Source organism: Rhinopithecus roxellana, chromosome 4, assembly GCF_007565055.1.
Source record: "Rhinopithecus roxellana isolate Shanxi Qingling chromosome 4, ASM756505v1, whole genome shotgun sequence".
Lineage (NCBI taxonomy): Eukaryota > Metazoa > Chordata > Mammalia > Primates > Cercopithecidae > Rhinopithecus > Rhinopithecus roxellana.
In genome coordinates, this window is record NC_044552.1 from 113,627,967 (window position 1) to 113,648,557 (window position 20,591).

At 40.5% G+C, this 20,591-nt stretch overlaps 1 protein-coding gene across 1 annotated transcript in view; it reads left to right on the forward strand.

The window, feature by feature from the left end:
* The first annotated feature begins 13,812 nt into the window (after positions 1-13,812).
* Positions 13,813-20,591, forward strand: part of MCHR2 (melanin concentrating hormone receptor 2) — a 72,282-nt gene continuing 65,503 nt past the window's right edge. The window contains exon 1 of the mRNA XM_030929340.1: positions 13,813-13,885. The gene's annotated coding sequence lies outside the window, so the exon portion shown is untranslated. The remainder of the gene's footprint in view (positions 13,886-20,591) is intronic.

The following is a 20,591-nucleotide window of genomic DNA, read 5'->3' on the forward strand; positions in this document are numbered from 1 at the left end:
CTCTTTGTCAGTAAGCAAAGCTTACCTTAGCCCATGTGATTTACCAGAAACCCCTTGTAGGTCCTAAAATTTGAATAGAAGTTAGGAATCACATGCTTGTGTGCACGCTAATGGCTTGAGCTGGCACTGCCACCAAGTGGCCAGTAGGGAGAACTGCATTTGATACTAGCGCCGGTTCTCGATGAGGTATTTGCCGTTCTGAGATCCAACTCTCAAGCTCCGGAGCTACCAACTCTCTAGGGGAATATTTGTGGGACAGCTTTCCAGTGAAATGTGCAATCTGTCAATCCTTTAGATGAGAAAGTACTTAAAGGATGTTGCTTGATGAATGAGCTACTCTAGCATAGTCACGGTTTTTTCTTTGACAATTTGGGAAAAGGTTGTTTTCAGAATAACTGAACACTTATAAAAACAGAGACTCCAAACATTGAAAAACAGAAAAAGTATGCATATTTGATGATATCATTTCTATATACAGACTTGAGTCTTCAGATCCTTGCAAATTTCTCAACAGGGAAGGATATTGCAGCATGGCAGACCACGTGAATATACACAGGGAAGCACCATAAGCATGGCCTGTCCATTGCCTTTTGCCTTTGTCTTGTGTAATGGTGCCATTTTTACTAAATATACGAGGACACTGTGTACCTTTGAAATACATATTTGAAAGACAAAAAGGTGAAATTGGTCAGGATTGAGAAGCAAAGAGTAAACCAGTGGACCCTGTCCAATATCTCCTTGACTTTTTGGTGGCTCTTGATTAAAATTAAGAAAAAAAAATGGTGATTGGGAAATGAATAGCTACCTTCATTTACTAAACAAATTCCACAACTATTAATATTTATTGAGTACTTACCATCTATGTAAGGTAACGTCCATAGTGCTTACCATGTTCTAAGTGATGGAGACACAGTAATAAACAAAAGAGGCCAAAGGCCCTTGTAGAGCTGACATTCCAGTAGACTGAGGTAGATATTATTACCCCTGCACCACAGATAAAGAAGCTGAAGCTCAGAAATGTAGCAAGTAATTGACCAAATGAGGTATTAGGCACTGGTCTGTTCTACAACAAAATCTGCGCTTGTTATTTTTATAGGAGCTAGGAGGTGTAATCTGTGACCCTTTGTTACACCTGAGAACTGTGCCATAATGATTATTACAGAAGGCTTTCTGACATACACAATATCATTGGCACCTGAAATCTTTCTTTAAACTTACCTTATGAGAGTCAGGTTTACTAAGTGTCTCCACATTCTTCTGTGACTTTTTAAAAAATTTTACTGTTTATTACATTATATTGAAATTAACTTCTGTATGTCTATCTCTCTCATTGGATTGTGGGCTCCCTAGAGCAGAATCATATCTTATTTATCTTTATAACCAAATCAAGTTCAGGCACTGGCAAGAGTCGGAACCAGTGGTGCAGAGTTTGCAAAGACTAGCATCTTTGAAATGCCCCATTGACTAGCAGTTTCTGCCCACTTCAAACCCATTGCTGTATCTGATCAATTCTTGACAAATTCTTGTTGGCTTGAACTTGTTTGAGCTTCAGTCTGTATAGGGGGAATGGAATTGCCAATGGAAGAGAGATAGACTAAGAAATCCCACCTTTCAAGTGGATATATTTTCTTCTGTGAGTATAATACCTCTAAACAGCCTGAAGGACAACGCTGTCTGCTACCACTTATGATCACATAGTACTTTGCGTTTGATAAGTTATTTTTACACTCATCACATTTGTTTGCCTTATGAAGTGGGTGGGGCAAGTTTTACTTTCCTCATTTTATCCATAATGAAGTTGAGGCTCACAAACAATAAATTACTTCCCTCAAAGCACACAACTTACACAAGGGGCCTTTAGACTTGATTCCAATCCATACCTAGACCCATTACATAGATCTGTCTTCCCTACAGTGCTGCTACTATGAATTTTATCAATTCCACTATAAACATGTTTTATAATCTGGAATTTGTCAAACACAGTACGTCTTTGTTATTAGATAGTGGAGCTATTTTTACTCAATACACAAGGACACAATGTATCTTTGAAATAAAGAGATTAAATTCACCAACATTGAGAAACAGCAGACCAGTGAGTTCTTTTCAATTTCCCATTGAATTTATGGTGGTGCTACACTAAAATTGAGTAAATTAGATCATTTTCTGAATAGCTATTACAGTAAAATGAAGGACATTTATAAATTATTTATAAATCATATAATTCAAAAATTATTCAAAAAGCATAAATGTAAACATTAAATGTAGGCATTTAAACATTTCACTCTCAAAGAATGAATGTATGGGAGGTGAAGGATATGAGGCTAATTTGATGGGGACATGAAATGTTAAAACCTTAGAATTCCGAGCTACTACCCCCAAGAAAGATATTAATGTGCACACAGGAAGTTTCATAGCACCCACATTTCTGCTCTGTTTTCAGCTCTTATCTCAAAGACAAAGGGAGCAGACTATAATACTCCCATCCCTTTCCCACAGGGTGAGCAGGACAAATAGGTGGCTGCCCCATTAATCCATTAAACTGGCATAAGATGCAACTAATAGTCACATCAGAAGAATAGGCATTAATTGGGATTGTCCCAGATAAACTGAGATGTCTGGGACATCTACCATATATCTACCATATAAAGGTTATATGGTAACCCTTATAATAAGAGCATGCATTTCCCAGAGCATTTGGGGAGGCAATTATCCCTACAAACTCTCAAGCCAAAGTGAAACTTGTGCAAATTAATTGAGACTGAAAACCAGCCCTGGCATTTCTATCTTAGCCCAAAAAGCACTGGAGACATAGCAGAGGGTTACGGAACCTGATGCAGCAGGAGAAATACAGAGTGGATTAAGCCAAAGACAGTTCATTGAAATTTGTTTCCTCAAAGTTTCTCACAATTCCTAAGGATGGAGGTGGATATTAACATCCACTTTCTCTTTTTGTATTACATATAGCTTATTATCTATAACTAGCCTTAGGGCAACTATTTAGTAGAGTACGTAGTTCTCATTCCAAATATTAAAGATGGTAGTTCACAGTGAATCTTGGTGATTGTCTGTCTTAGAACCCAAGGTAAAGCACCCTTCATGTTTTTTCAAAGAATAAAAACTGGGGGGGGGGGGGGGGGGAGCAAGATGGCCGAATAGGAACAGCTCCAGTCTCCAGCTCCCACGCAAGTGACACAGAAGACAGGTGATTTCTGCATTTTCAACTGAGGTACTGGGGTCATCTCACTAGGGAGTGCTGGACAATCGGTGCTGGTCAGCTGTTGCAGCCCGACCAGCCAGAGCTGAAGCAGGGCGAGGCATTGCCTTACCTGGGAAGGGCAAGGGGTAAGGGAATCCCTTTTCCTAGCCAGGGGAACTGAGGCACACAACACCTGGAAAATCGGGTAACTCCCACCCCAATACTGCGCTTTAAGCAAACGGGCACACCAGGAGATTATATCCCACACCTGGCCGAGAGGGCCCCACGCCCACGGAGCCTTCCTCATTGCTAGCACAGCAGTCTGCGATCTAACTGCAAGGCAGCAGTGAGGCTGGGGGAGGGGCGCCAGCCATTGCTGAGGCTTAAGTAGGTAAACAAAGCCCTGGGAAGATAGAACTGGGTGGAGCTCACAGCAGCTCAAGGAGGCCTGCCAGTCTCTGTAGACTCCACCTCTGGGGACAGGGCACAGCTAAACAACAACAACAGCAACAACAAAGCAGCAGAAACCTCTGCAGATGCAAACGACTCTGTCTGACAGCTTTGAAGAAAACAGTGGGTCTCCCAACACAGAGGTTGAGATCTGAGAATGGACAGACTGCCTGCTCAAGTGGGTCCCTGACCCCTGAGTAGCCTAACTGGGAGACATCCCCCATTAGGGGCAGACTGACACCCCACAACTCACACGGTGGAGTACACCCCTGAGAGGAAGCTTCCAAAGCAAGAATCAGACAGGTACACTCGCTGTTCAGCAATATACTATCTTCTGCAGACTGTGCTGCTGACACCCAGGCAAACAGGGTCTGGAGTGGACCTCAAGCAATCTCCAACAGACCTACAGCTGAGGGTCCTGACTGTTAGAAGGAAAACTAACAAACAGGAAGGACACCCCACCAAAACCCCATCAGTACGTCACCATCATCAATGACCAGAGGCAGATAAAACCACAAAGATAGGGAAAAAGCAGGGCAGAAAAGCTGGAAATTCAAAGAATAAGAGCACATCTCCCCCTCCAAGGGAATGCAGTTCATCGCCAGCAATGGATCAAAGCTGGACGGAGAATGACTTTGACGAGATGAGAGAAGAAGGCTTCAGACCATCAAACTTCTCAGAGCTAAAGGAGGAATTATGTACCCAGCGCAAAGAAACTAAAAATCTTGTAAAAAGAGTGGAAGAATTGATAACCAGAATAATTAATGCAGAGAAGGCCATAAACGAACTGACAGAGATGAAAACCATGACACGAGAAATACGTGACAAATGCACAAGCTTCAGTAACCGACTCCATCAACTGGAAGAAAGAGTATCAGCGATTGAGGATCAAATGAATGAAATGAAGCGAGAAGAGAAACCAAAAGAAAAAAGAAGAAAAAGAAATGAACAAAGCCTGCAAGAAGTATGGGATTATGTAAAAAGACCAAATCTATGTCTGATTGGGGTGCCTGAAAGTGAGGGGGAAAATGGAACCAAGTTGGAAAACACTCTTCAGGATATCATCCAGGAGAACTTCCCCAACCTAGTAGGGCAGGACAACATTCAAATTCAGGAAATACAGAGAACGCCACAAAGATACTCCTCGAGAAGAGCAACTCCAAGACACATAATTGCTAGATTCACCAAAGTTGAAATGAAGGAAAAAATCTTAAGGGCAGCCAGAGAGAAAGGTCGGGTTACCCACAAAGGGAAGCCCATCAGACTAACAGCAGATCTCTCGGCAGAAACTCTACAAGCCAGAAGAGAGTGGGGACCAATATTCAACGTTCTTAAAGAAAAGAATTTTCAACCCAGAATTTCATATCCAGCCAAACTAAGTTTCATAAGTGAAGGAGAAATAAAATCCTTTACAGATAAGTAAATGCTTAGAGATTTTGTCACCACCAGGCCTGCCTTACAAGAGACCCTGAAGGAAGCACTAAACATGGAAAGGAACAACCGGTACCAGCCATTGCAAAACCATGTCAAAATGTAAAGACCATCGAGGCTAGGAAGAAACTGCATCAACTAACGAGCAAAATAACCAGCTAATGTAATAATGACAGGATCAAGTTCACACATAACAATATTAACCTTAAATGTAAATGGACTAAATGCTCCAATTAAAAGACACAGACTGGCAAACTGGATAAAGAGTCAAGACCCATCAGTCTGCTGTATTCAGGAGACCCATCTCACATGCAGAGACATACATAGGCTCAAAATAAAGGGATGGAGGAAGATCTACCAAGCAAATGGAGAACAAAAAAAAAGCAGGGGTTGCAATCCTAGTCTCTGATAAAACAGACTTTAAACCATCAAAGATCAAAGGAGACAAAGAAGGCCATTACATAATGATAAAGGGATCAATTCAACAGGAAGAGCTAACTATCCTAAATATATATGCACCCAATACAGGAGCACCCAGATTCATCAAGCAAGTCCTTAGAGACTTACAAAGGGACTTAGACTCCCATACAATAATAATGGGAGACTTCAACACCCCACTGTCAACATTACACAGATCAACGAGACAGAAAGTTAACAAGGATATCCAGGAATTGAACTCAGCTCTGCACCAACCAGACCTAATAGACATCTACAGAACTCTCCACCCCAAATCAACAGAATATACATTCTTCTCAGCACCACATCACACTTATTCCAAAATAGACCACATAATTGGAAGTAAAGCACTCCTCAGCAAATGTACAAAAACAGAAATTATAACAAACTGTCTCTCAGACCACAGTGCAATCAAACTAGAACTCAGGACTAAGAAACTCAATCAAAACCACTCAACTACATGGAAACTGAATAACCTGCTCATGAATGACTACTGGGTACATAACGAAATGAAGGCAGAAATAAAGATGTTCTTTGAAACCAATGAGAACCAAGATACAACATACCAGAATCTCTGAGACACATTTAAAGCAGTGTGTAGAGGGAAATTTATAGCACTAAATGCCCACAGAGAAAGCAGGAAAGATCTAAAATTGACACTCTAACATCACAATTAAAAGAACTACAGAAGCAAGAGCAAACACATTCAAAAGCTAGCAGAAGGCAAGAAATAACTAAGATCAGAGCAGAACTGAAGGAGATACAGACACAAAAAACTCTCCAAAAAAATCAATGAATCCAGGAGTTGGTTTTTTGAAAAGATCAACAAAATTGATTGACCGCTAGCAAGACTAATAAAGAAGAAAAGAGAGAAGAATCAAATAGATGCAATAAAAAATGATAAAGGGGATATCACCACCGACCCTGCAGAAATACGAACTACCATCAGAGAATACTATAAACACCTCTACGCAAATAAACTAGAAAATCTAGAAGAAATGAATAATTTCCTGGACACTTACACTCTCCTAAGACTAAACCAGGAAGAAGCTGAATCCCTAAATAGACCAATAGCAGGCCCTGAAATTGAGGCAATAATTAATAGCCTACCAACCAAAAAAAGTGCAGGACCAGATGGATTCACAGCTGAATTCTACCAGAGGTACAAGGAGGAGCTGGTACCATTCCTTCTGAAACTATTACAATCAATAGAAAAAGAGGGAATCCTCTCGAACTCATTTTATGAGGCCAACATCATCCTGATACCAAAGGCTGGCAGAGACACAACAAAAAAAGAGAATTTTAGACCAATATCCCTGATGAACGTCGATGCAAAAATCCTCAATAAAATACTGGCAAACCGGATTCAGCAGCACATCAAAAAGCTTATCCACCATAATCAAGTGGGCTTCATCCCTGGGATGCAAGGCTGGTTCAACATATGCAAATCAATAAATGTAATTCAGCATATAAACAGAACCAAAGACAAACACCACATGATTATCTCAATAGATGCAGAAAAGGCCTTTGACAAAATTCAACAGCCCTTCATGCTAAAAACGGTCAATAAATTCGGTATTGATGGAAAGTATCTCAAAATAATAAGAGCTATTTATGACAAACCCACAGCCAATATCATACTGAATGGGCAAAAACTGGAAAAATTCCCTTTGAAAACTGGCACAAGACAGGGATGCCCTCTCTCACCACTCCTATTCAACATAGTGTTGGAAGTTCTGGCAACAGAGAGCCAAATCAGGAATGAACTTCCATTCACAATTGCTTCAAAGAGAATAACATACCTAGGAATCCAACTTACAAGGGATGTCAAGGACCTCTTCAAGGAGAACTACAAACCACTGCTCAGTGAAATCAAAGAGGACACAAACAAATGGAAGAACATACCATGCTCATGGATAGGAAGAATCAATATCGTGAAAATGGCCATACTGCCCAAGGTAATTTATAGATTCAATGCCATACCCATCAAGCTAACAGTGAGTTTCTTCACAGAATTGGAAAAAACTGCTTTAAAGTTCATATGGAACCAAAAAGAGCCCGCATTGCCAAGACAATCCTAAGTCAAAAGAACAAAGCTGGAGGCATCACGCTACCTGACTTCAAACTATACTACAAGGCTACAGTAACCAAAACAGCATGGTACTGGTACCAAAACAGAGATATAGACCAATGGAACAGAACAGAGTCCTCAGAAATAATACCACACATCTACAGCCCTCTGATCTTTGATAAACCTGAGAAAAACAAGAAATGGGAAAAGGATTCCCTATTTAACAAAATGGTGCTGGGAAAATTGGCTAGCCATAAGTAGAAAGCTGAAACTGGATCCTTTCCTTACTCCTTATATGAAAATTAATTCAAGATGGATTAGAGACTTAAATGTTAGACCTAATACCATAGACCAGCCAGTCAGGGGCAAATATAGTAAAAACCCTAGAAGAAAACCTAGGTAATACCATTCAGGACATAGGCATGGGCAAGGACTTCATGTCTAAAACACCAAAAGCAATGGCAACAAAAGCCAAAATTGACAAATGGGATATGATTAAACTAAAGAGCTTCTGCACAGCAAAAGAAACTACCATCAGACTGAACAGGCAACCTACAGAATGGGAGAACATTTTTGCAATCTACCCATCTGACAAAGGGCTAATATCCAGAACCTACAAAGATTCAAACAAATTTACAAGAAAAATACAAACAACCCCATCAAAAAGTGGGCAAAGGGTATGAACAGACATTTCTCAAAAGAAGACATTCATACAGCCAACAGACACATGAAAAAATGCTCATCATCACTGGCCAATCAAAACCAAAATGAGATACCATCTCACATCAGTTAGAATGGCAATCATTAAAAAGTGAGGAAACAACAGGTGCTGGAGAGGATGTGGAGAAATAGGAACACTTTTTCACTGTTGGTGGGATTATAAACTAGTTCAACCATTATGGAAAACAGTATGGCGATTCCTCAAGGATCTAGAACTAGAAGTACCATATGACCCAGCCATCCCATTACTGGGTATATACCCAAAGGATTACAAATCATGCTGCTATAAAGACACATGCACACGTCTGTTTATTGCGGCACTATTCACAATAGCAAAGACTTGGAATCAACCCAAATGTCCATCAATGACAGACTGGATTAAGAAAATGTGGCACATATACACCATGGAATACCATGCAGCCATAAAAAAGGATGAGTTTGAGTCCTTTGTAGGGACATGGATGCAGCTGGAAACCATCATTCTCAGCAAAGTTTCGCAAGAACAGAAAACCAAACACCGCATGTTCTCACTCATAGGTGGGAACTGAACAATGAGATCACTTGGACTCGGGAAGGGAAACATCACACACCGGGGCCTATCACGGGGAGGGGGGAGGGGGGAGGGATTGCATTGGGAGTTATACCTGATGTAAATGACGAGTTGATGGGTGCTGACGAGTTGATGGGTGCAGCACACCAACATGGCACAAGTATACATATGTAACAAACCTGCACGTTATGCACATGTACCCTAGAACTTAAAGTATAATAATAATAAAAAAAAGAATAAAAACTAGGCTGTATACCTCAACTCACTAACCCATCAAAATTCTGCTGCCCAACATGAGCAAACTCATAAAAATGACTTCCTTTAAGAATACTCAATTAACATGTCTTAATTCTATCTTAGGAATGGATATCATACTTTCATTTCATTTGCACTGTATCTATTCATGTGTTTATTTTCACCACAAGATTGCAAGGTCCTCATTGGCAGGGATGATATCATCTTTGTACCCCTAGTATCTGTAGTAATACTCCAAGCATTTTATTATTGGGAATAAATGTCTTTTAAAAGTACCACTTTTAAAATAAAAGACTTTTAAAATGAAATAATTTTACTAACACTTTAGTTAATAGATAGCACCTTACCATAGACCAGCCAGTCAGGGGCAAATATAGTGGGAAGAAAGAAGTCCACCTAGAAGAAGGAAAAAGCATAAAAGGTCAACTGATTTTTCACTTTGTTTTGAGACATTCCAGGTCATAATGTTTTATGCTTACTGAGACAGCTTACATGATAAGCTGTGACCATTCCTCAAGAAGTTGGAAAGAAATAAATTCTTGTACAAACATCACTCCCAGTGGTAGTTGTTCAACATAAGCACATGTATTTGAAATGAAAGCACAGGCCAAGGCCCCTTAGGGAATATAAACAGATATCAAGAATGATTCATAGTTACCAAATTAAATGAAAAAGGAGGTGTTTTCTATATATTTCCTGCAACCCCTGTGTTTTCTTTTGTGCTTGAAAGCAGTTCCAAGCCTTGGCATTGTGACTAAGCTTAAAAAAGAGTTCTCCTGAAAGTGCTCCCCATTTCTCAATAACTAAGAGAAAAAGAGATCAGCCAGTATTTTAGGTTATTCAGTCTCATTTTTAACACCAACATAGCTGCTAAGCAACTTTAATAGCAAATATTAGGTTTGTTATTTGAAAAAAATGAATTTAATTAAAATTGATCAATATAATTCATTGGTCATTTATTAAAAAATTAATGTTCTTTATACCGATTATAAAATCATTCTGAAATTTGGCTAGCACTAGAAATGGAAACTAATTTTTAGTCATTTAGAAATTTAGAGCCGTACCAGACAAGTCACTGATGTGAAATTTAGCAGCCATGAGAAGGTAAATGGGAATTTACTAATAAGCAAACTTTTTGAATCTGATTGATTGGTAAGGCTTGAAAATCATTGTCAATTGTTCTAAGAGTTCATCCAGGTTTCTTAATAACAAGTTTAGGACTTAGGCAAACTGCTCTTCCTTTTTTTTTAATCCAAACTGTATATTTTATATGATATTATTATAATATAAAGGTAAAAAATGAAATGAGTTTGGGAAGTAATGAATTAATGCAGTCCTTCTCAGAGCCTTTAATATATTAATGTGGGTTATGACTCTGAGAAGAGGGAGTTATATGTGGCCCAAATTCTTTTGACTATTTTATTAGTTATCTACTGCCACAATAATTCCAGATGGTAAACCACACCAAAACTCAGTGTCTCAGAACAATCATCACTTATTCTTACAGAGCTGAAGTTTGACTGGAACACTTCTGGTTCAAGCAGCAGGCCTGGGAATTTGTGTTTTCTATGCTTCTCTTATCCTCCTTGGCTTAGCAGGCTAACCAGGACACGTTCTTCTTGGACAATGCCAGAGGTACAAAAGAGGCAGTGAAAATGCAGTAAGTTTCTTAAGTCCTACTGCTAAAATTGTCATACTGTATCTGTAATCCCTATTCAACTAGACAAAGGAAGTCACATAGCCAAGCCCAAAGTCAAGGAGTGATGAAATATGCTCCATCTGTGATGAGGCCATTGCAAGGAGTGGATCCAAGGAGGGGTTAAAGAGCTAGGACCAACAATTCTCTCACAACAAAACCCTTTGTTTATGGATCATCTCATGGAACTAGTGCTCCACAGGACACGCTTTCGGAATCACTGCAATATCTCACTGCTTTTTATGCAATGCTTATGTTAGTGGGCACAAAATGACATCTGACTAACTTCCTGAGAATTTCCTAATTCAGGCTAATTTCCTGAGATGCTGCAGCCTGAGAGACATTTTAAAACATTATAATCTAAATGGAACGCACTACTAGATTCCTAGCAGAAATTCTTCATGTTAATAAGTCTTTAAAATCCCTTCTGTTGTCAAAACTCAATGAAAATTCAGTTCATAGAATCAATATGGACACAGTGGGTTCAGTTTAGAGAGAGATCATTTTCCTAGAGAACCTCAGTCAGGATTCTGTAAAAGATTTTGGAGGGAATCAGATCCTTTGATAGGAGTGGATGATTAAGACTAAGTTCTCAGAGACTGTACTTCGAGGAAGTGCAGAGCCAAAGACCAAGCTGGGTAGCAGATGACTGCAGAGACAAGTAATATCCCAGCCCAGGCCAGTGAGGAGCTGAAGAACAGCCTGGGTCCTCAGAAGAAAGCCATGCCAAGTCAGCACAGAGATGTTCCTGAACAATCCCTTAATGAGAAGGAATAGAGATCAGAACCCACTGCGGGCACTCTGCAGTCCATGGTATATATACGTGTGGAACACAAAAAGCCTCATTCTCATCAGCATGTGGGGTCAGTCATTGCACCAATCTCTTTTTTTTATATATATAAAACCATAATTAATGAGACTCACCAAAAATCCTTAAACCAAATGAAAGTTTTTCTGATAAGCATAGTCAGAAGTCTGTAGCCATAGTAGGACAAAACCAGGTCAGCAGGAGCTCTGCCCACAAAGCCACCTCCCAACACATAAATTGCCAGTAAACTGAAGTGCTTTGTCTGAAAAACTTCCCAGTTTCCAGCTGAGAAAAAAAGGCAGGGACTTTACAGGGGTGGGATTTTAACTGGGCATTCTGGCTCTCCTACCGTTATCTAAAGAATGTGATCTCATCAGAAAGCTCAAGGTCTGGGGTGAGAATTGGGTGGGATTCTATTTCTGGTTCAGCTTCTGTTTCACTGTCTATGGTTTACTGTAACTTTTAACCTCAGTTTCTTTATTAGTAAAATGGGATAACACCCATCTTGTGTACCTTCCAATTATTATAAAAATAAAGAATGTAATGATACTTTTTAAAGTATACATAAAAAGTGGCACCAAAATGTACGATGAGGCCACATATCCTCCACTGACATCAATGGAAATTGTCAAACGTAAGCAAGGATGCAATTAAGCCTCATACGCTAATGTTTTCCTAAATAGCAATCTCTAGCAAAGGCTTTCTAGCCACCAATGCCCTATAAAACACAATACAATATATTGGGCTAGGAAAAAAAATGTATTCTTCACTTTTCAATTTGGCAACAACAACAAAATGATATTTATTCATCCTTCATTGAGAGTACACAATTAGATAGAATTTGTCAACATCATCATCCTCATCATTATCAATCACTGGAACAAAGAATTGAAGTAGCAAAAACTGGCATTGCCAATATCCCTGTCTTTTTTTTAAATAGATTGCCTACAAGTGAGAACTTCAAGACAAGCCACTCTGAGTTTTTTTTGAAATGACTTAACATTTGCTCAGGGATAGAAAAGTTGAACAGGAAAATATACTTCAAGATTTTAACTTGGAAAAAACATGAGGTGTATAAACTCATAGTGGACTGAATTTTTATATTATCAGAGAACTTGAAAAGGCTTTTTCACAAGGGTATTGTAGAAGGGGTTTAGATAATCAGACTAATAAATGGGTCAGGTGTTTCTTCTTGTTTTTCTTTCCTAAGAGATGTTTTGAAATCTCCCACTTTGAAATCTCCCATACTCATATCTCCTTGGTTTTTCTGAGATATTTTAGAGATGATGTCTTTTTGCACAAACACTAACTCTAAGGCGACTTCCAGTTCTGAAATGTATAATCATTAACTCTACACTTGCTTTAAAAATTCTGATCTGTTGAATTTTGAAATTTTAACCAATGTCACTAACCTTTCAAGTTTTTCTCATTTTCCTAACTTAATGTGAAATACAGGACATTTTGCCATGCCACTCTGACTGCTCACACTATAGATGAAGGAATGATTCTGAAAGGTGCTATAATGACTATAATTATCATAGGACCACATACTGAGTACTAACTACATGCCAGGCCTGATTTGAGGGCTTTTGCATATGTCAAGCCAGTGAAGCCTCTTAGCATCCCTGGGAGGGAAGTTTTACAATTCTGGTAGTACCAAATGAGCAACTGAGGATTAGAAATATTAAAGAAACTGCCCAAGGTCATATGCCTAACAGTAAATGATAAAGCTGGGACGGAATGCGGGGCTGGCTGCCTGTCTCCAAAATCGTATGAGGCTCCCTTGGGTGGGAAGTGATCCAACTCCAGCTTCGTCCTTGTCACCTTCTTTGTTAAGTAGCCACTAAGGACAGCAGATTTGATCAGGGTGCAAGCACGAAGCTCAAGATCATGATAGCAGTTGTACTGGGTGGATTAAAAGTTCGTGAAAACAAAGCAAGTTCCTTGGTGATATTATAGGTTTCTTCTTTCCTCTCTCCTTTCCCCCTTCCCTTCCTTTAAACCTTTGGTACATCAATAAACATTTGTTCATATAAAAAGAAGGTGGGGTTTCTATTACTGCTTAGCTGAAAACACCTACAAATGTTCACAGGAACTTTAGAGACTACCGAAGTCAAGATAAGCACTTGAAATAAGAAAAAAACAAGCTCCGCGAGAGCAGAGATGCTTTCAGATTTTATTCGCGAAGGCACCCTACCCTCCTAGAAAAGAGCATGATGCACCCGATGCTCGGATTGGATGAAGTGACAAAGGTAGCCCCGCTGGTTCGGGCGTTTGGCTGTTCCTGTGTCTTGACTCCCGCTTTGGAAATAGAGGTAGGGCTGGCTCCGGACTGGTCCCAGAGACCCTCCCACTCCTCCCCCACCTTCCCGCAGCCGGGACCCGCTGCGAGCTGTTTTTGGCCACGCGCGCTTATCCGATAGACCTGCAGTCCCGCAGAGAGGAAGGCCGCCCGGGCCGCCCGCCGCGCGGGGAGGACGCGAGCACCCAGGTGAAGTCCCGCGGGCCGCCGCGAGGGGGGCCGGGCTCGGGCGTGGGCGCGCCCCAGGGCCATGGGCTGCGCGGCGGGAACAGCCTGGCGCCAGCTCCACCAGTCGTCCCTCCCCGGGGCTGGCTCGCCGGTAATGTCTGATTATTGGGGGATCCCTCTCCATCCCAGAAGGTACAAAGTTTGGCTCTGTGGAGGCACCTCCGCCACGGAGCGGGGCGGGTGGGTGGCCGGCTGGTTTCATACTCGGCAAAGAAAATGGAAACACAGGTGGGAAAAGAAAGAGGGAGTGGCTTTCCGGGAAGCAGCGGCCCGGACCGAGACCGCTGGAGCGCGCGGGGCTAGTTCATCCTGGCACTCCATGGGGACTAAAGAGGCTGAACTAAAGTGGCGAAGGCGAGGAGGCGATCACTGGCTTGTTTGCTAAGAGTTCGGGAAGGCTTTTTTGAACTAGAAAAGACAAGTTCAGTTCTTCCTCCAGGTCCCCTGTACGCGCCTCCGGACGGCCTTCTGTGAAGCCCCCCTTCCCACTTAGTTAACTTAGTTAATATTACTCCTCTGTCACAGGACTTCTGCATGGTCAGGTCATCTGAACTCCTCAATGGCCCTAGGGAAGTTACCAGCTGTCAGAGAACTGGGGAGGGGGGCAGGAGGTAGCCTAGGCCCTTTGCAACTCAGCTGGGGTTTCTGACAGCCTTTGAAAAACTCTTTCTAGAAATGTTTTTCTTGTATTTTTTTAATGAGGCTTTGCCCCAAAGCCTAATATCTTTGTTTGACGTGGAATCTTCTTATTAAAATGGCCCTGAAGCTATCACTAAAGAATCAGGCGTGAACATAAAATCGTCTGGATTTGAGAAATGCTCAGGTATTTCATAGAACTTAGCGCAAACGCGGAGGCAGTCTGTTTTCTAACTTCTTAATATTGCATTTTTCTACTTAAATAATAACCTGTTTGTTAGTATAATTTAGTGGGTAGAGATGAGGGGGGAATACTGACTGGCTGGAAATGACTGAATTTGGTTGGTAACCCATTATATGTGTTTCATTTGGATCACAACATCCGTTTAATGTCACAATTGAATTGGCCTTTTGCAGAGCAGACATGCCCTCACTTATTGTCTTATGGCTGTGACAAAATAATTACAAGGGCAATGTTATTCGACTCTTAGCCTAACACAGACTATTAGACTGCACAAAGCATTCCAATTGCAAGAAAAAAGTTTTTCAAGCCTGGGGAATAAAGTACCACCAATGCACAGGCCACTGAATGTTTCTGAAATATTAATGTAGATAGTTAGACAGAGATTGAATAGGGAAGGAAAAGCCACCAGGCACTTTAAAGAGGAGCCAGGAACAATCCTACAGGTCCAAGATGCTGTGAGAGAACCAGTTTCATTTTTAGTGTCAGCCTGGCTCTCCTCAAAAACTAGAAATAGATTTTGAGGGGAGATCTGTTGTGTATACTGCTAAGTCCAGTGTCTATCTTGAGAGGCGAGCCTGTAGATTTAACCCAAGTCGTGGGCTAAATGCATAGGAGGCAGCAATTATCCTACCAGACCCCCAAACTCCCCAGCTGTCAGAAACCCTCTTTAGTCCCACGTCATGGGGACTAAAGTCCTAGAGGTGGATGGGCGGGGGCGAGCCTCCTCCTTCACAGGACCTTTGGATGCCCATTAGACCTATGGTCCAGGACAGTGTCTAGTCAGAGGTCCTAGATGCCCTGCAAGGGACAGTCACAGCTCCCGCTCCACAAGGGATGGAAAATGCCCCTGTGCCCTGAAGATGCTGGGATGCCTCTGCCTTCCGTAGCGACACCCCCTCACCCAGCATGACTCCTCTTCCTTCAACTCAGCCGGAAGAAACCCAAGCCATCACTTATTCAGTCTCCAATTTACTCACCTCCAATCCCTTATGTATTTATTTTTAACATTCTGATTCTAAAAAGTGAAATGAAATAAATACCAGTGGGGAAAATAGAGCAAAGCTGGAAATGAGAAGAAGAACCTTCTTCATGCCTCAGGGCTGAAGAAAAGAAAAACACTTTTGTCAAGAACCTGCTCTGTTTTAGGCAATGTTTGGATGCTTCATTTCATTAAATCCTCACAATAACTGTGTAGAGAGTATTATTCCCACCTCACCTATGGGGAGACTGAGGCTCAGACAGGTTGGTGACTACCTAAAGTCACACTGCTAAAAACGACAGAGCTAAGATTAGGCCCAAATTTGTCAAATTCTTCTAGGAAGGCAAGTATGCTTTGCTGGTGAGGGCTGTCAGGGAAAGCCCAAGCAGCTCTGTCCTCCAGCTCCATCTGTCTTCCAGCTTCCCTGAGGAGGATGAGCTGAGGCTAAACCTGCCAGAAGTTGTGCCTGGAGAGCATGTGTTCACCACTAAGGTCTCCTACAGAGGTCCTGGGCCCCACAGGCTGCTCTGCTCCCCTCTTTTCCCCACTCTTTATCTCCATGCCTGCACCTTCTCACTCCTCTGACCCCAAACTGTTTGATGCTACAATTCCAGAACCATTGGCATATGCCCTTTCTCTCCCTGGGGTTACCACCCTTTCACCACATGCCTGGGTTTCTCCTTTCTGTCCCATCCCAACATTATTGGGAATGTCATAAAGACTCCTCCAAATAAAGCAGGAGATGCATATCTAAGGACATGCTAGATGTGGCTTCAAGGTCTGAAGAACCGGGGGCCTGGAGCTTCCAAGCAGCTGATGCCCTGATCAAGGTGGGAAGGAGGAGAGGTGGATGCTGAGGCCTTGGGCAGGGCCCCTTACTGGGGTTCCTCTATCTTGGTGAAGGGCAGGAAGATAAGGAAAAAAATGTAGAGAGAGACAGAGAGAAGAGGAGACGGAATTATGTAAATGGCTTTTATCCAGGGAAAAGTTTGTGATTATAGAAAAGTTTTTAAAAATTAGATTGATTGTGTAAAATTAATGCTGATGAAATGACAGTCTTTTGTAAATTCTGTATGACTTACAGCTAATTGCCATGCAGCTCAGTAACAATTGTGTATTTCATTAAATATAGTTCCAAATAAGTTCACCGTACATTTTACTTAATAAACATACATTTTTAAATCTTTCTATACTCTCAGGACTAATAAAGTTTCTCTTGAATACTAGCTTCTGGCATGATTATCAGATCATCATTGAGGTAAATGAATACACACACACACATACAGGGTAAATAATGTGTTTATCCTATGACTCTAACATTCAGAGAGACATAGATGGAAATCACGTTTTATGAGAAAAAGTTTTATCTTTGGGATTTGTATTAAGCATGTAAAATATTGGCAACGTTTTTACTGTGCTGAACTCAAGTCTGATACATTTAGTAGCTCATTACTCCAATTTTAATGTAGGGTTGCAGAACACTAAAGTCTCATAACCTGGGTCCTACCTTGTTCTAAATATACCTGACATCCCACACCTTCTAAATAATTGAGCTAATTCATTTACAATGCTCTGCTCAATTTCAGTAAGATGGAATTTAGTTTTTGTTTTGTTGTTTAAAGCCAATGAAGTTGCAAATTTACTTGGTTGAAAATGCCTTTTAATCTTAGAAATGAAAAAAAGATTATGTATTACTACTTAAAAAATCTAGGTGAATTTTTTTCTCCAACTGAAATTCTTCAGAAATTTAAAAGAAGCTGCTGTCTTTGAGGGAGATTATTTCACAGAACACATATAAAAACATTTTTTAAATAAAAATGTTATACAATTTTGTACTATTAAGGCATTTCATTCCATAAATTCTACCTAAAATATTTTATATTTCCAAAAAGTGGAAGGGGAGTACAGTTTGTTCTTTATAGAGAGCCTCTATATCAGAGACATATGTAATGTTCTCAAAATATTTCTTGATTCTTTCAAGCAGCAGTGATGACTTACTAAACAAGGTCTATGTAGCTCTAAAGGAACAGTTTGGGACCCTAAAGAGAGAGGAAACGTTTCAGGAGGACCATTGTTCCCATTGTCTTCTCAGGGTAGAGGTCAAAGGTCAAAACATAATTTTAGAGCCTGACACAACTGGGTTTAATTTTTGGCCCTACCACTCACTTACAGAGGAACCTGAGCAATATTCTTACCCTCTTAGTCTCAGTATTTTCTTTGGCAAAATGAAGATAATGCTAGTATTTGCCTTTGATCTGACTGTGAATTTTGAATGAGGTAATGCACATAAGGTACTTAATACAGTATCTGGCACATTACAAACATTCTATAAATCTTGCTTAAAATTGGCACTTTACCTCTTTATCTTGGTTTTTATGTCTTCCTTCATGAAAATCGAGGCAATATTTTTTTTTTTTTTAATTTGATACAGGGTCATGCTCTATTGCCCAGGCTAGAGTGCACTTGCACAGTCTTAGCACATTGTAACCTCAAACTCCTGGGCTCAAGTGATCCTCCTGGTGGGTAGTAATTTTAAACCTGTGGTGTTTTTCATATGATCTTAGACCCTCTTTCAGCCATTTGAAATGCTTGTTTTTAACCTGTGTTTAATATTTATTTTTCTCATAGGAGTCATAGGTGTTTTCATGAATATGACTATGTACATGCATGTGGGTAAACATCCATTTAGCTCATGGAGACATTCAGGCTGGTCTCTTAATTGACTCATAAAGGCCTTGAGAAGCTAACATTAGTCATAAATAAATACTACCTGATGGCCATTCTGGAAGAGAAACCTATTGTGCCATTCATTATATGGGAAAAGGTATACCCCTGCTGGTAGCAACATATGCCCAATAACAATCAACTCTTAGAAGATGCATGTAAAGAATATGGACTGATGTGTCTTCTCATCCTCCATAGTATTTAAGAATGTTCAAAAGTGAGAGGTAGAGGGTAAAAGGAAGGTCTTTCTGTTCTATTTCTACCTATGACAAATGTTGTTGGTTGATAATCTCATTTTTCATTGCCTTGAATTTGGGTGGCTCTGAGCTTCAGGCAAGTCTGTGTCCATTTCTAGCCCCATGGGGAAGGATGAATTGAGATTACTTTAGACCAATTACGGTAATTGCAGTCCTCCTACCAATGTAATGATTGGTGTGGCAAAAAGCATGTGACACAATTCCAGCCATGATACTTGTGGGCCAGTGTGCAAAACAGGCTGCTGGGAAAGGATTGCACTTTCTTTAAAATGTCCACAAAGAAGGGATGGTCCTTTCTGGCTTTTATTGTGCTTACATGATCATGAGCATGAGCTGCTGTAATCATCTGGTATCCCTGTGGGGACCATCCTTGGAAAAGATTTGTGTGCTGAGGATAGCTGCAGTGGAAAAGAATGAAAAGACCTGGACTCTGATGTCACCATTAGGCCACTGAAATAAGCAATCTTGAAAGTACCACCCTATCTTCGCCTGTGAAAGTCTGCCCTATGGACTTCACTGTTATGTTTAAGCTATTTAGGGCTGGTCTTCTGTAACTGACAGTTGAAGACAACCCAAATGATTTACACACTAGCCATAGAGAACCAAATCAGAAAACTCTTGCAATGAATCCATCCCTTGGGACATCAAATGAGTTACATATTCTGCTGGAGTCTATGGCTGCCTTAGTTCCAGAGATGCAAATAATCCCTAATGATTTTTAACTTAGCCTCCTGTTTTAATGCCTTTTTGAAGAAATGATTAACCCTCTATAGACTTATTGGTCTCTTGTTTCCTTTTCTTTTCTTTCAATATTGGCCTGCCAATCTTATCAATTAAAAAAACAACCTTTTGTGCCCACATGAAAAATTTTAAAACAGTGTTTATTTTGGGGTGCTAATGAAGTGACTTCAGTCTCTTTTATGTGTTTATCCATTTATTTCCATTTTTATTGCTTCCTTTTAATACTTAATTTCTTATATTTTGCTTACTTTTTCTGTGTACTGTCTTGATCTCTTTTGCTTTCAGTGTAGTTTAAGCGTATATGTGTATGTGTGTGTATGTAGACTTTTGGAAGAAGCATAATGTAGCGGAAAAAGCATGGAATGTTGTGTCAAACTTTGGTTTAAATCCTGACTCTGTTACCTAATTTTGTATAGTTTCTGACAAATTCCTTAACCCAAAGTAAAAAGAATGGTGGCGAGCATGGAATGTATTTAATTGTAGAACTAATCCTAAAGCAAGGGTGGGGATTTGGATGGCATACTATATGCTGTGAAAAATTTTAATTACATACCTATCCAAAACTGGAAGAGGAAGAGGGAAAGAAGGTGGAAAGTAGAGTAAATTCACTTATGGCCTTGTGTAATATATCTGAGTCAAAGGATATACTGACAAAACAAGTATTTAAAGTATAAGGATTAGCCGGGTGCAGTGGCATGTGCCTGTAATCCCAGCTACTCAGGAGGCTGAGGTAGGAGAACTGCTTGATCTCGGGAGGTGGAGGTTGTGGTGAGCTGAGATCACACCACTGCACTCCAGCCTGGGCAACAAAGCAAGACTCCCTCTCAAAAAATAAATCAATACAATA